This window comes from Cupressus sempervirens, chromosome 6 (genome assembly GCF_028749045.1).
Source record: "Cupressus sempervirens isolate cs-2001-9-10 chromosome 6, ASM2874904v1, whole genome shotgun sequence".
Lineage (NCBI taxonomy): Eukaryota > Viridiplantae > Streptophyta > Pinopsida > Cupressales > Cupressaceae > Cupressus > Cupressus sempervirens.
In genome coordinates this window covers 709553420-709567675 of record NC_143123.1, presented here as the reverse complement: position 1 = coordinate 709567675, position 14256 = coordinate 709553420, and the positions used below count along the sequence as shown (strand labels likewise).

General features: G+C 29.0%; 1 pseudogene; it reads right to left on the bottom strand.

The window, feature by feature from the left end:
- Positions 1–780: 780 nt before the first annotated feature.
- Positions 781–14256, bottom strand: part of LOC149554251 (uncharacterized) — a 170764-nt pseudogene continuing 157288 nt past the window's right edge.

The following is a 14256-nucleotide window of genomic DNA, read 5'->3' as shown; positions in this document are numbered from 1 at the left end:
TCTTGCTATGAAAGGATTGCTGACAAGGCAGATGAAGAAGAAGTGAGAAGAGCAGCTTTGGTAGGCTTCCTGTGCATTCAAGAGGAGGAGAATGAACGGCCCGGCATGGCCCAAGTTATTGATCATTGTGTTTAGGAGAAATTTCTCATGTTTTCATAGTAATGGTGAGTTAATATTAATATTAATTAGAATTCCGAATTTCATTATATTAATTTCACTGATTCTGCTGTGTGGCTTGCCTCATATAATACTTTTTAATTTTAATAATTTCGGTTTTTAATTTTATGTTGTGCTTACTATAAACCATAGTGTAGAATTTGCTTCTAGGTAGGCATTCAGAATTGATTTCACTCTACTACTTTCTTTATAACTGGTACTGGACTCATTAATAAACAAGAAAAACAATATCTGTTGAGTAAACGGGTTAAGCTTATGCTGGTGGCTAAACTGAAATCGAAAAAAGAACAAGCTCATACACTTTGTCAACTGCCCTACTATTCTACGGAGTTTCAACATTCCAAGATATTACAAGAGGGAGCAGGAAAACCCAAGGTTTAAACATTACACATTCTTAAAGTTGAATATGAAAGTGATAGCAGTACCTATAAAGAGAAGGCTAATACTATTGTGAGTGATGTTGTCTTGAGGGTTGAATTAAAGAAGTAAACATCTATTCCTTTTTACAAATTTCAAACTTAAAAAAAAAAAAAAAAAATTAGATTGCAGGAATCGGGTGCAGAACGCCCCCCCCTATAAACTGCAGTGCACCGGGTAAACTTTTTAACGTGACCGGTAGCGCTGGCGCAACACGCCCACCAGTACCATGGGGACAGGGAGACTAGAACCCGTGACCAACCCTCTGCAACAGGGAAGATTGAAAGAATTCTAAAAAATAGAGGTTTCTGATAACACAAATGAATTATTTTGTTGGCAGTGAGCTAGAAATCTTTGATAATGGAGCTTTATTAGACTCTTCCAAGAAATGAACAAGACGTTGGCCTTGAATTAAAGTTTGCAAAGAGATGGTTGGGAACATGGAAATGAGTATGAAATGTTTTATTTTCTAATAGTTGCATCATAGCACGATTGTACTATTATATAATTCAAGTGCAAATAAATCAAATATTTTAGAATTAGTAGTAGTGTTAGCTATTAGGTCCATCAATATACACAAGATGGTTGAAGTTAACCATGAGAGTTGACAATCTTTTGAGATATGTCTTAATTGACATTCAAATCAAACAAAATGAACATCTAACAACTTATAACATCTTTACTCAAATGTCTAACCTTTATAATTATTATTACATTAAATCTAATTGGTTGTTATCTTAAGCATCATATTGATCATTATCAAGCTTAATAATGTAATTATCTTAGGCATCATATTGACACAACTACAAATCACCAACTCAAAAAAACCTTGTGAAGCAAGTACATGGATGAGTTACCCAACTCTTCTTCAAAGTTGTTTCCATTTTAATTTTAGTTATTTTTTTCATTAGATGGGACTCATGTTGCAAAACAACTGTTGTTTAATAAAATTAAAATTATAGTATATGATAGTTGTAAATGTTAGTATATTTTGAAATAGATTGGTGGAATATACAAAGACAACTTTTTAAAATGATAGAGTATAGAGTTTAATAGAGTAACAAATGAATTTGTTCTAAGTTGTTATATAATGGTTTCAATAGGGTTAGATGAGTCTATATTATATACAAAGTTAATTGTAGTGGTACCATATGATGAGGAATCAATAGCTTACAAATTGGATAATGTAATAATTAGAAAAAATCCATTAGGTAGAGATCTCAACTCATAGAAGAATAAGTATAGGGAAAAAGTACAAAAATAGTTATTATTCTAACATGTTTAGCATGGGATGATAGAAAGGTATTAAGTGCATTAATTTCACCTTCTTAATACTTCCTTTTAGGATCTTTAAAAATATATTTTTGAATATATAAGTGATATCTTTATTAAGTAGTACATGCTCATTCTTTAATAAGAAAGCTCAATTAAATGAATGATAAAAAATGAATGCTAAGTGTTCCATTCATTCTAATGAGAAATGGGTTTTTGTGAACTACCACTCATGAAATATGGGCCAATGAGTTTGATTCAAAAACTACACAGTTGAATTCTAATAATAGTATCACAATTTGAGTTGTTCTAGAAAATATCTTCTAGTTATCAACAATAGAATTGATATTGATATTTCTATCAGGATTCAAGTGTTCAGTTTTAAGTCAAACTCATTGACTCATGTCTCACGAGTACTAGTTCAAGAGAACTCCTCTCTCATGTGAATGAATGAATGCTTAGCACTCATTGTCATTAGTTGATGCTCACAAAGATGAAGTACCATGACTTCTTGGGAGACCACTCGTCCTAGTACCTAGATGTATTGGATGACATGTTGTGAAGTCTTGGTGCTTCACATTTGTAGGCTTCACCTATATGGAATGAATACGCATTGTCCTAGTCATTTTCATAAGAAATGAGTTCTTACTAACCATAAAAATTCATGAAACATGTTAGTTTTAGGATCTCTGCAAATGTAATAACATTGCCATTGTAATCTATGTGTTCCAATTTGCAGATTTTCTTCTCATATAAATATGAGAAGGAGAATGTCTCATAAAGAGACATGTCTCTATAGTTAATCATCATTGGTTAGTATATTTAATATAACTAACCATACATATATATATATATATATATATATATATATATATATATATATATATATATATATATATATATATATATATATTATTATATATTATAATATAATATGTAATATATATTATATATATAATAATATGTATGTATAAAGAATATATATATCTAATGATGATTTACCATTTATAATGAACCTCATGATTATATTAATAAGACTGAACTACAATTTAACACTCCCTCTTAGTTAGGAATAATTGATAAAGAACATACTATGTTCTTGAGTATAAGAAGATATCATCTCACTATGATATCCCTAGAATGCCATATCAATACGAATAATTATTATTACATGTCGATAATAAAGTCTTACATGAGGATAGTATGCTATCGACAATTTGATCCCATACAAACTGATTACATTACGTATAATCTTAAATATATATGTATATGTATAATATTATATATATATGATAAGACATATATATATATATATATATATATATATATATATGAATCAGTTATGTAATATTAACTTGAGGATAGAAATAAACAATATAGATTCAATTTCACACAAGCTAACATTCTTAACACTCCCTCTTTAGCAAGGGAAATTGAAACAAGTTTAACTTACACAATAAGGTGTAATCATCATTATGTTTTTAAACTAAGAGAGAGAAAGAAAAAAGAAAAAACATAATGGATTTTCATGGTGTCTGGCTATTGCCCATAAGACCCATGAAGGTTATCAATGTGTCTGACAAAATTCGGCCCAAAGAACAAAGATAACACTAAATTCAACCATTGTTTGAAGATAGATCAACTAAAATAAAGTCATCACTTTATAATAGGATCAGAACACAAAAAAGGTCATCACCTTTCACAAGAAAAGTCGTCACTTTTCACAATGCAAGCTTGCAAGAAAAGAATTTTATATTCATGAATATATAGTTTATAAGCATTTACAACAAAGTCATATCAATTTTACCTATGAAGTATACGATTTCAACTTTGCAAGAGGCTTGGTAAAAATATCAGCACTTTGCTCATTTGTACTAATATAACTCATCCTTGTGATAAAATGCACCAGTATCACAAGGTCACATGACATTAAGTCATGGAACATTTTCTACAAGAGTAGATTTACCACTGTATGCATATAATCATCAACCATATGATGTTAGTCAATAAGTGCATAAGAAACAACAATCATTAATCATGTCAAGTTTACCTTTGAAGTGATATGATCTACTCCCTCTTAATCTGAAGCAATGTTAGATTTCCTTTTCATAATCTTAATCATAAAAAATGTTCACTTCCAGAGCCTGCACAATAATCCTGGTAGCAAACATACCAACTTTCCTTTTTTGCAAGAACATCTTTAGATATAAGGAAAAGATCAATGTAATTTAACTCTTATAGTACATATAAGTTTATAACCAAGAAAGAAAGAGACTATAGTAAGTAGATAACTGTAATACTCGAGAGTAAGAATTACTTTTCTTTCTATGAAAAAATGTCAAATCATTAAATCTCCTCTCCAAAAGTTGTAATTTGAACATTGTTTATTAAATTTACCCCCCACGATGTGAAATTCCAACTTTTATATCATCAAACAATTTTATGTACTCGGTACCTAGTGTATGATCATGCAAGTTATTTAAGGATCTTTTCATTTTCTTGTGATGTTCACAAGGTGTGGCCCATTAAAATCATATAGTTGTATGGAATACAATCCTCTTGACTATTACAATTTATCGATCATTTAAGATTCCACCACAACATGGTTTACTCCTTCCGAATCAATATGATCGAAATCACTAAAAACTGAATTTTATCCTCTATGTGCTCCCTCTCTTTTAAGGTTGCCTCAAATGTTAGTCTTCCTCTTAGTTTCAATATTTTTCTTCCTGAAATAACATTCTCAAAGAAAAAGATCAAGGTACATTTCTCTTATTATACGTATAGAAATAAGAGTGTTAATATTTATTAGGATGTTAGTAATTTAACTCATGCTTATTACTAACAATAACGTAAATAATTGTAACATAACTCTATATTTTCAATAATAGAAGTAAGATTTAATCAGTCTTTACCTTTCATACTCCCATGATGAATCTCTTTTAGATTTAACAATTATTATTAGTGAAGGGTTAAGTTTTATTCCTAATAATAATATTATTTAGGATTGGAAAATATAGATGTTATCCAAGTTGCCTGGATGCCAAATGTGCAAATGGATTCCCTCAGTGTTAATAGGTCCAAGCTCGTGTCCCGAAGGATCATGAGTTATTGACCCCTACCCTATCTTGGGACAAAGATCCAATTGCTTGGACTTCAACAAGCCCCTCCTTGGAAACATCGTAACCTTACAATCACAATTCGAATGATGATAATTAGAAATTATAAGATGAAATGTATTCTTTACAATATGAAATTTATATTAATAAGGATTTATTCTTAATCTTATATATAATATATATTATACATTACCTTATTAAAATAATATTCACAAATTTATTCAATTTTTTAATATCCCCCAATCTTTATAATTATATGAATTAAGATCAATATTGAAATTTATGTTAATAAGGATTTATTTCCCATCCCAATAACAATTTATTATATTTACAATTTTTGTTCGCTTATAAACATATATTGTATTTTAATTCATAAATATTAACAATCATGTAATAACATACCTTAGCACTCATTTGATAGGAGTAGTACATTTCTAACTTTACCTTCCATAGAGGACTATGTCCCTTGGACATCTAGTGTTGGTCTCCATGCAATTACCTTCCTATCTTTAGATTAAAATTATGTATGCTCTTTGTTGGTGGTGGGTGGGATCTTTTCTCTTTTTAAAAAAATTTAGTACACACATTGACCAATGAGGTATTCTTCTTCATTTCGCTCCATCGCCATACGAACAATCTAGCAAGAGCATATTATATTGTTGAGACAAGGGCATCACAATATTTATTAGTCATCGATCATAATCCATAAATCTTCGCAGGAACGAATATGTCTTAGAGTTTCCATCAGCCAGCCCCAATAATCCATATCCATCACTTATTCGGGTCAACCGTCCTATTGATTTCAATAAGATCAATGCAGATTTAATTGATTATTATCATAATTCTGCACAGTCTAATGTTACAAGCCTCATTCGCCTAATTCTGACAAAAATGGCTAAGAGGTCATGCTACCTTCCATTCTATTATATTTCTACACCTTCATTCAAAACGATGGTACCTTCACTATGGAGAAAATAATTTTCAAATTCTATTCGATACTCTTCATCTCATGTTGATATGTAATATTATGCACTTCATGTAGTATATCAATAAAAGCTTAACTTTATTTTACCATTTCCACATTTGTTAAGGTATTGTAGTAATGTTTGTAACAAATTCAATCGAAAATGCCCCTATCTCGTCCATTTCTCTTTCCAAACATGAAAGCGAGGTTAGCAATTGATAATTCGGTAGAGGAATAGGTTGTGATGAAATTAACTTGATATCCATAAACAAGGTTTCCACTGCCTTGCAATATTTTTGCATAACCTGCGATTGCAGAGGTATTTGGTCAAATGAGTTATGTCCCTTTATATACAATTCCCTGTTTCAAAGACTCTGACTTCTATGGAAAATTGGCATGAGAACATTGGCAGAGATTGTAGCATTTGGTAGTGCAGGGAGGAGAAGAATGCATCGAGACTTTCTACCAAAGTCATCACATGCATTGGTAACTTCAAAAATTCTATCTTTGAAATGGTTGCACCCCTCGCAAACACAATTCTTCCTAGTTGCCTGTCGATTTGTGACTCCCACACCAAATAAATTTCCCACTTGCACTTCATACTTTAATAGAGACACTCAGACATTTTGGTTAAATAGTTTGCATGCATAGTCTAGAATGCACATGCTGCAGCTACAACAGAGTTATTGATCATTTGTTATATCTCAGAAAGTGTTCATTCTCACACTAAGAATGTCGATAAATTCTTTACTACATTCAAATCGAACACAATAATTATACTATGATAGCTTATTAAAATATCATCATATATTCCATTTAATCCAGTAATCAATTTAGATTTCTTGCTAAATCTTGTGATACCAGCCTGCAGAGGTTACATTTTTATGAAGTTTTAATTAAACGATCCTCTGGTGGTGTTTGATTCCAAATCTTTAAAAGTCTCTCAAATGCCTCCGGCATTCTTTGTCTCTCTATCAAACCATTAATGTTTCCTTGTATATTGTCTTGTTTATTTTCAATTTGCATCTCAGAAGGTAATTGATTTCTATGTCTTTTATGCGATGTTTTTATCCATCTTTTCAAAATTCTGTATTTTTCTTTATTACATTTGCAATTGGCTCTGATACCATGTTATTTTAGGATCTCTGCAAATGTAATAACACTGCCATTGTAATTGATGTGTTCCAATTTTCAGATTTGCTTCTCATGTAAATATGAGAAGGAGGATGTCTCATAAAGAGACATGTCTCTATAGTTAATCATCATTGGTTAGTATATTTAATATAACTAACCATATATATATATATATATATATATATATATATATATATATATATATATATATATATATATATATATATATATATGTATAAAGAATATATATCTAATGATGATTTACCATTTATAATGAATCTTATGATTATACTAATCTGACTGAGCTACAATTTAACAATAGATCAATAAATTTTGATTCAAAAACTATATAATTTAATCATAATAACAATATTCCAATTTAGTTTTTCATAGAAAATATCTCCTGCTTTAACAAAATATCTAGCCTATATTATATAAAAAATATGACCACTTGACATTTACAAATGACTTATTTATTTGTTCATTCATTACTAGAATTAAAAATCCCACAACTACTTACTACTTCTTGTCCTATTTTATCTGTGTGTAGTAAGGAAGAAATGACGCCTTCGTATGGTAGCACTTCAACATTTAATGTATTCATTTCAACCTGCTATTTATGTTTCCTTTTCCTTTTTGCAGAGACAAATGTCCTTCAGTATTGATTTTGATGATGAGTTGGTTTGACCAATTTTTTTCTGTCTTTGGTTTTAAGAGTTCTGTACAGCTGTATCATTCTAAATTCTAGTTTATGGGTTTTGATAAAGACCAAACAACTTTTATGGAAACAAACAGAAGAAGTTTTCCTCTAAAAAGAAAGACTATAGCCTTTGTACTTTGTTGTCCTTAGTAAAAATATATGTGAAAAGTTTTGTTTCAATATAGTAGAAGCAATGCCTCTTTCTCGCTTCTTTGTTTCTTCTATGCTCTATCTATTCTACTCCTTTTCTCTCTTTGGCTTTTCCTTCACAATCTTCAAATTGGGAAGTGTAATATGGAGTGACTTGATCTTCGGAATTAACTTTAAATTAACAAAGGTTGATTTGTTCTATTTAGTTCACTTTAAATTAAAAATTTTAGATGTTGTTTAGAGGTAAAGAAAGTAAAGTTTAGGTAGATAGATTAACGAGAAAAAGATTAAACATTGTAGTATTTAATCATTATCAATTTTAAAGAAAATTAGAATACCAAATGGAAGAAAGATTAAAATATAGGGATAGATAAGATGATGAAGTTTAAGAATTGGAAATTTAAGTTTGTATAATTTATTCGAATACATCAAGAAAATTATTAATACAATTTATATTCAAAGTTTGTTGTATCTTATTAGTTTCAAAATATTTGATATCTTTTGAAGCATGAACTTACCTTTTACTTTGGGAATGATATTTAGAGTTTTATCTTGTAGTTTGATCATCTAATTCACAAAATAGAGCATGTGTTAAAACTGAGGCCATGACTAATAAACTAATCAACAAGATAGCTTGAATAATATAAACTAGCAATGCTTCTAAAATAATATTGAAGGGGGCTAAACATTTGGTCCTGAAGAATGAAGCATAAATAGCATTATCCTTATAATGCACTATGTACAATGGATTATCCTTAATAGAATATTGCATATAAAAGATATCTAATTGTTTCTAGTGTTTATTTGCTTAAATATCCCTCACAATCCATTTAGCTATCAAGAAAATTCTTTAAACATATAATTGTTGAAAGAATGAATGCTAATGATAATTCTATGGGGGAGTATTGTAGAAACATGATTAGATCATTATCATTATGATATATTACATTCATGACTGTGTTTGTCATTGATGTCAACATAGTAGTTTTTTATGGTATCTGACAGCAGAACAGTGGTAAAGATCAAATTGTTATGGATAGATCATTGAGTACTTTCACTAGCAAGGTTAAAGGGAGATTATACTAAGTGTCTAGTATATAAAGCTAACCCCAGAAGCATAATATATTATGTTTGGAAGAAGTTATGAAAGTTTTGGTGAAGATTGTTCTAAGATAGAGTTTACATAAGCTTGTTTTGGTAAACTTGTTATATCTCTCACTAGAATTATTATTCTAAGAAGCTAAAGTTATAGATGTGAAGAAGAAATTTTAAAGATGATCTAGCTAAACTCACTTATCATGATATTACACATACAAAAAGTTATTCAAGTTACAAGGCAAAAGATTAATGTTATCACTAAGTCTAACATGTTGTCATGAGCCCAAATTTAAGGATGTATGAATATTCGGATAACATATTATACAATGATAATAATTAAGAAAAATAATATTATAATCCATTATAATAATAATATATTTGACAATATAAAATAATATATAAGAATATTGCATAATTGTAATATTAAATATTATATTAAATAAAAAATAAATAATTTGGTTATAAATGATAATAATTTTATAACATATCTACATTGGTTAATATTATAATATAATTAAGAATTACATATTATTATAAATAATATACAAAAAATATACTCTATAATAGTATTATGAAGAATGATATTATTAATATAATATATAATATGTTATATGTTATAATTACATTATAAATCTATAGCTGATAATATATCTAACTATTATCACATTGACAATTAAAGGTAATGAATTGATTAATTAATTTAATATAGAAACATCCTATATTATGATCTAATGATATAGTTAATATAATCAATTAATATATAGATAAGATAATATCATGTCCCCATATTTATAAGGTTTAGTAATTAAATGAATAATAAAATAAATTATAATATATTTAAATATTATTGCATATACTATTAATAACTAATGATAATAAATTAATCAATATAATATATATAATCTATGAGATATATAATAGTTATAGCTAATAAAGATATTAATTATAAATAATATCTTACAACAAATGAGATGTAAATATTAAATAAAGATATTATGAATATTAATTATATAACATATGTTATTATCAATACAAATGAACATAAGTCTAAACCTAACCAACAACCATATAATCAACATATATCATGCAAAACATAAATTAGCAATCGATGACATTTATATTATAGAAATTTAAATGTGAATTTAATAAACAGAATACAAATTATACTAACCAAAAAACTAACCAATATATATAATTAATGCAATAAACTATATATGTTAATATAGACCAAATAAACACAATCTATGTTGTATTAATTAAATCAATGTCATTTGCATAAATATATCATATGAAGGGACACGTTCATTTGGGCAAGATAAGTGAAATATTAAAGTGAAGACAAGGAATGACATTGAAAAGAGATATACCATTGAATAAAAACACAGTAGTCAGAGAAAAGGAGACGAAAGGAATTGTGTATAGGAAGTCACAACAAATCATGTAGAGGTACATCAAATTACATGGAAATCAAATTGTATCGTGCATTTAGGGACATGAGTCTGTGCATTGGACGAATTATGGCATGTATTATTTGTTCAAAGAGAGAAAAAGAAAGAAAATCTCAAAAAAATGAATGACCTAAAAAAGGGTCATTACAATTGGTATCAGAGCAGGATCTTGCCATCCTGTGGAGAAAATTTTGAAGACAGGAAACTGAAGAATTTATCATGATGAACATCTGATACAGTTAGCAATATAAAAAAATAATATTAGCATGTTTCATATAGATTTCAGACATTAAATTAGAAAATTAGATAACCAATCAAAGATTTAAGGGTGATTTTCCATGAGTATAGTATGACTTTCAACAATGGAGATCACTGTTTTGAAAGAAAGGCATAAAATAATTGGAGGATTCTTTGCAACAAAAAAGTGTCATTCCTACGAACAGAAAAATACTTTCTCATTCTACGTATGCTCAAAATAATGGTGATGTCACTCAAATATAATATTGAAACAATGCAAATATTCCCTCACAACAAAGGTTATAACAACTAGTGAGCCGTAGGAAATTACAGTGCTCTTATCTGCCACAACTATGAGTAGAACCTGATTATCGATTAATAGAGCGATCAATGAATAGGAAAGCATCGTGGGCATCAACACAAGTGACAACATAATCTTTTCTTGCTAAGAAAACACTCCACATTAGTCAGGAGAAGGGAAGCATGATTTGCTTGTACTTTTTAAATTTTTAAAACTGGAATGCATGAAAAATTGTTTTAATTAAGATCTATAATTTGAATATTTATTTAAAATCTATGTTGCAAAGAAAAATATCCCAGGCCAGTTTGTTGATGAAGAGAAATTTGCAAATCAAGGGGCATATGCTGTAGCTGTGAGTTTAAATGGATTATTTATATAATGTTCTCACATGGATGTTTTCTTTTATACTTATTTTTTGTGGAAATGAAAACTGAATTATAAGAAAGAAGTTACAGATTTTTAAATTGAACCCTCCATCATTCCGTTCTCATGTTTTTATGAGTAATAACATTTTTTGAAGTTACTAAGATTGATTTTAAAAGGGGCTTTGCTTTGCTATCATACGATGCATTTGTTAAATTGAATGTCCATTAGAATGACTTAGTTGCTTCTTCAGGCCATTGCTTAATGACTAGCAATAGGAAGGATAATTTTGTAATGGAACCATCTTTATCTCAATAGTTATTTGAATATATTGAAACTCAAAAAAATTTCAAAGTCTTTTGGAGAGAATGCATTGTGACCAAACTTTGTACACCCCAAAGGAACTCATTTTTGGCAAATGCTTCTCAAAGTACTTGATTTATTTTCCCAATATGAATAAGATATGCACAAAAATAGCTTATAGTTTATCTTTAATCTCCCTACAAGAAAATGCCATTTATTGCAATGTACTTGGATTGGTCTACTGATTTCGTTTTCATCAAAACCATGTACTTCAAAAGGTCGAAGTTCACTGCATTATTGGTGAATTGTAGGAATACCTGTATGGGCACACTAGTCTAACGAAATTCATAATATTTCTATATCATGTGAAGACATCTTGTTCAGAGTTGTTACTGCTTGATTAGTGTGGTACTCTCTTGAGATTTGAAGTTGTCTTAGCTTATCTGCGTAAACTATATAGAAGATTGTATTTAATATTTCAAGTGAGAAATCTTCAGGGAAATAAATATGAGGAAGGTAGCTCACTCAAGCACAAAAGTTTCTATCCAATTTAACAAGGAAAGAATAGGCGATGTTTTCCTCTAGAAATATTTTTTGTAACGTTTTAAATTGTTCTAAGTTTTCCTCTAGATGATTTATGCTTGATTGTTTCTACATTATGACATGCATGCATATCATTTGTGCCTCTATATTGCTATAGATAACTCATCCTAAATGATGAGTCATAAATTTAATGGAAATAGAGAGCTCGTATAACCAGAAATGCCCTATGTAGAGGGGCTGCCAACTGGCATGGATTCCTATGTAGATACTACAAAGAGGACAATTAGCAGTGTTACTGTCTCTCCTAGTTGTCACCATGGATCTCTTTTAGGAGCCCTTTGAAGCGTTGTTGAGAAGATGTTGAAGAAAAAAAACAAAAAAATTGTCATATACAACACCCAAAAATCAAGGTCGCAATATATATCGAGAACCAAACTTATTAAAAAGGGACCAACCAATTTCCTTATTCAAACATTAAAGGTGGGGCCAAATCCCAAATAAGGTAACTTTCAAATTATGAGACAACATATAAGGTAGCACTTACTCCTCTTTGTTATTCATTTATATGTTGAAATCAATATTATGAGGTAAAATATATGTGATATTTGTAATTTAAAATATTAGATATATATATAGAAAGTTAATATTTGAATGATACTTTGTTCATAATTCATGGAAACTAATATTGCCTCTCAAGAGGGAGAATACTTAATCTCAAATATTAATATTATTATGAAATATGATTGTGAGAATATAATTGCTAATATGATTGTCTCTCACAAGAATTTCAATATAATAACAAATACTATGGATAAGTCCATCTACCAATCTAGCAATGGTACTACAATTATGTTACCCCTTAGTAAAGAAGCATTTGACAATATTGAGATTTTCCCAAAGTACACAATGTGCATCAAACTCTCAATGACCACTCATGTTGTGCTAGCAATCACTAAAATTAGCAGATAGATAAGTGTAAAGTACATGATGTACCTATATTTTTATAAGGGTTATTGAAATTTATCATTACTATTATTTCTAACATTATATGAACTTGAATATAATAGAGTTAATGATAAATAAGAAAGTCATGTCTAATATTACTGATATAACTATTATATTATCATTAAATGATGAATAATAAATTATTCAATTATATAGATAATTAACGATGTGCATAATGTTTCCTTATTCATTTTGAATCAGAATTTCATAATCATAGTTAGTTATTTGATAAGGAAATAAAATGTTGGAAAGATATGTATTAAAGTATATATTTCAATTAGATTAATATATATTTTGAAATTATTTATTGTGTAAAATTATTCATTCTTGAGTATGATATAAATCTTTCTCTTATTTCTTGTTTTTCTCTATGAGCACTTTCTTTGACCTCTTCTTTCGAGTATCTCTTGTAGGAAAGGGGATATTAATATCAGATTTAGAGGGAGTTTGACACTTCCAAGGTAAAGGAGCCTAAAATTTCATTAGAGGAAAGCTTGTAAAGAAAGGGAAATACACAAAGGAAAATCATTAGTGCAAAGGTATTTCGATACATCTCCATGATTGACATATTCTCCCAAAGCACTTAATTCACATAGAAGTGGGGAACTATTCAGCAAAGGTGGTTGAATCTATAAGGATCCTTAAGGTAGTTAAGAGTAAATAATGGATAAATATTGTATAATCACTGTTTACGAGCAATGTTAGTATGCTAATAGAAACCAAATTTAAATAAAGCTTCTACAAACTAAACAAAATTCAAAAACTTGAAGATTGACAAAGGTGAGCTTTTCAAATGGGAATGTGAGCCATTAATGGACTCTCCCAATGAAATTTGCTCCCTTGTTGGTGGATTTGTCTAACTGATTGGGTTTGGTACGTATGCTCAAGATGGATGTTCAAATTTGGTTCAATGGATGTTGGGATTTGGATGTGGATGTATGTAAAAAGTTATGGAGTTTTTTCTCAAAATGGCATGGTAACTTTAGCTAATGGATTGTGATGATTTTGCAAAGGTGAAGGATCCA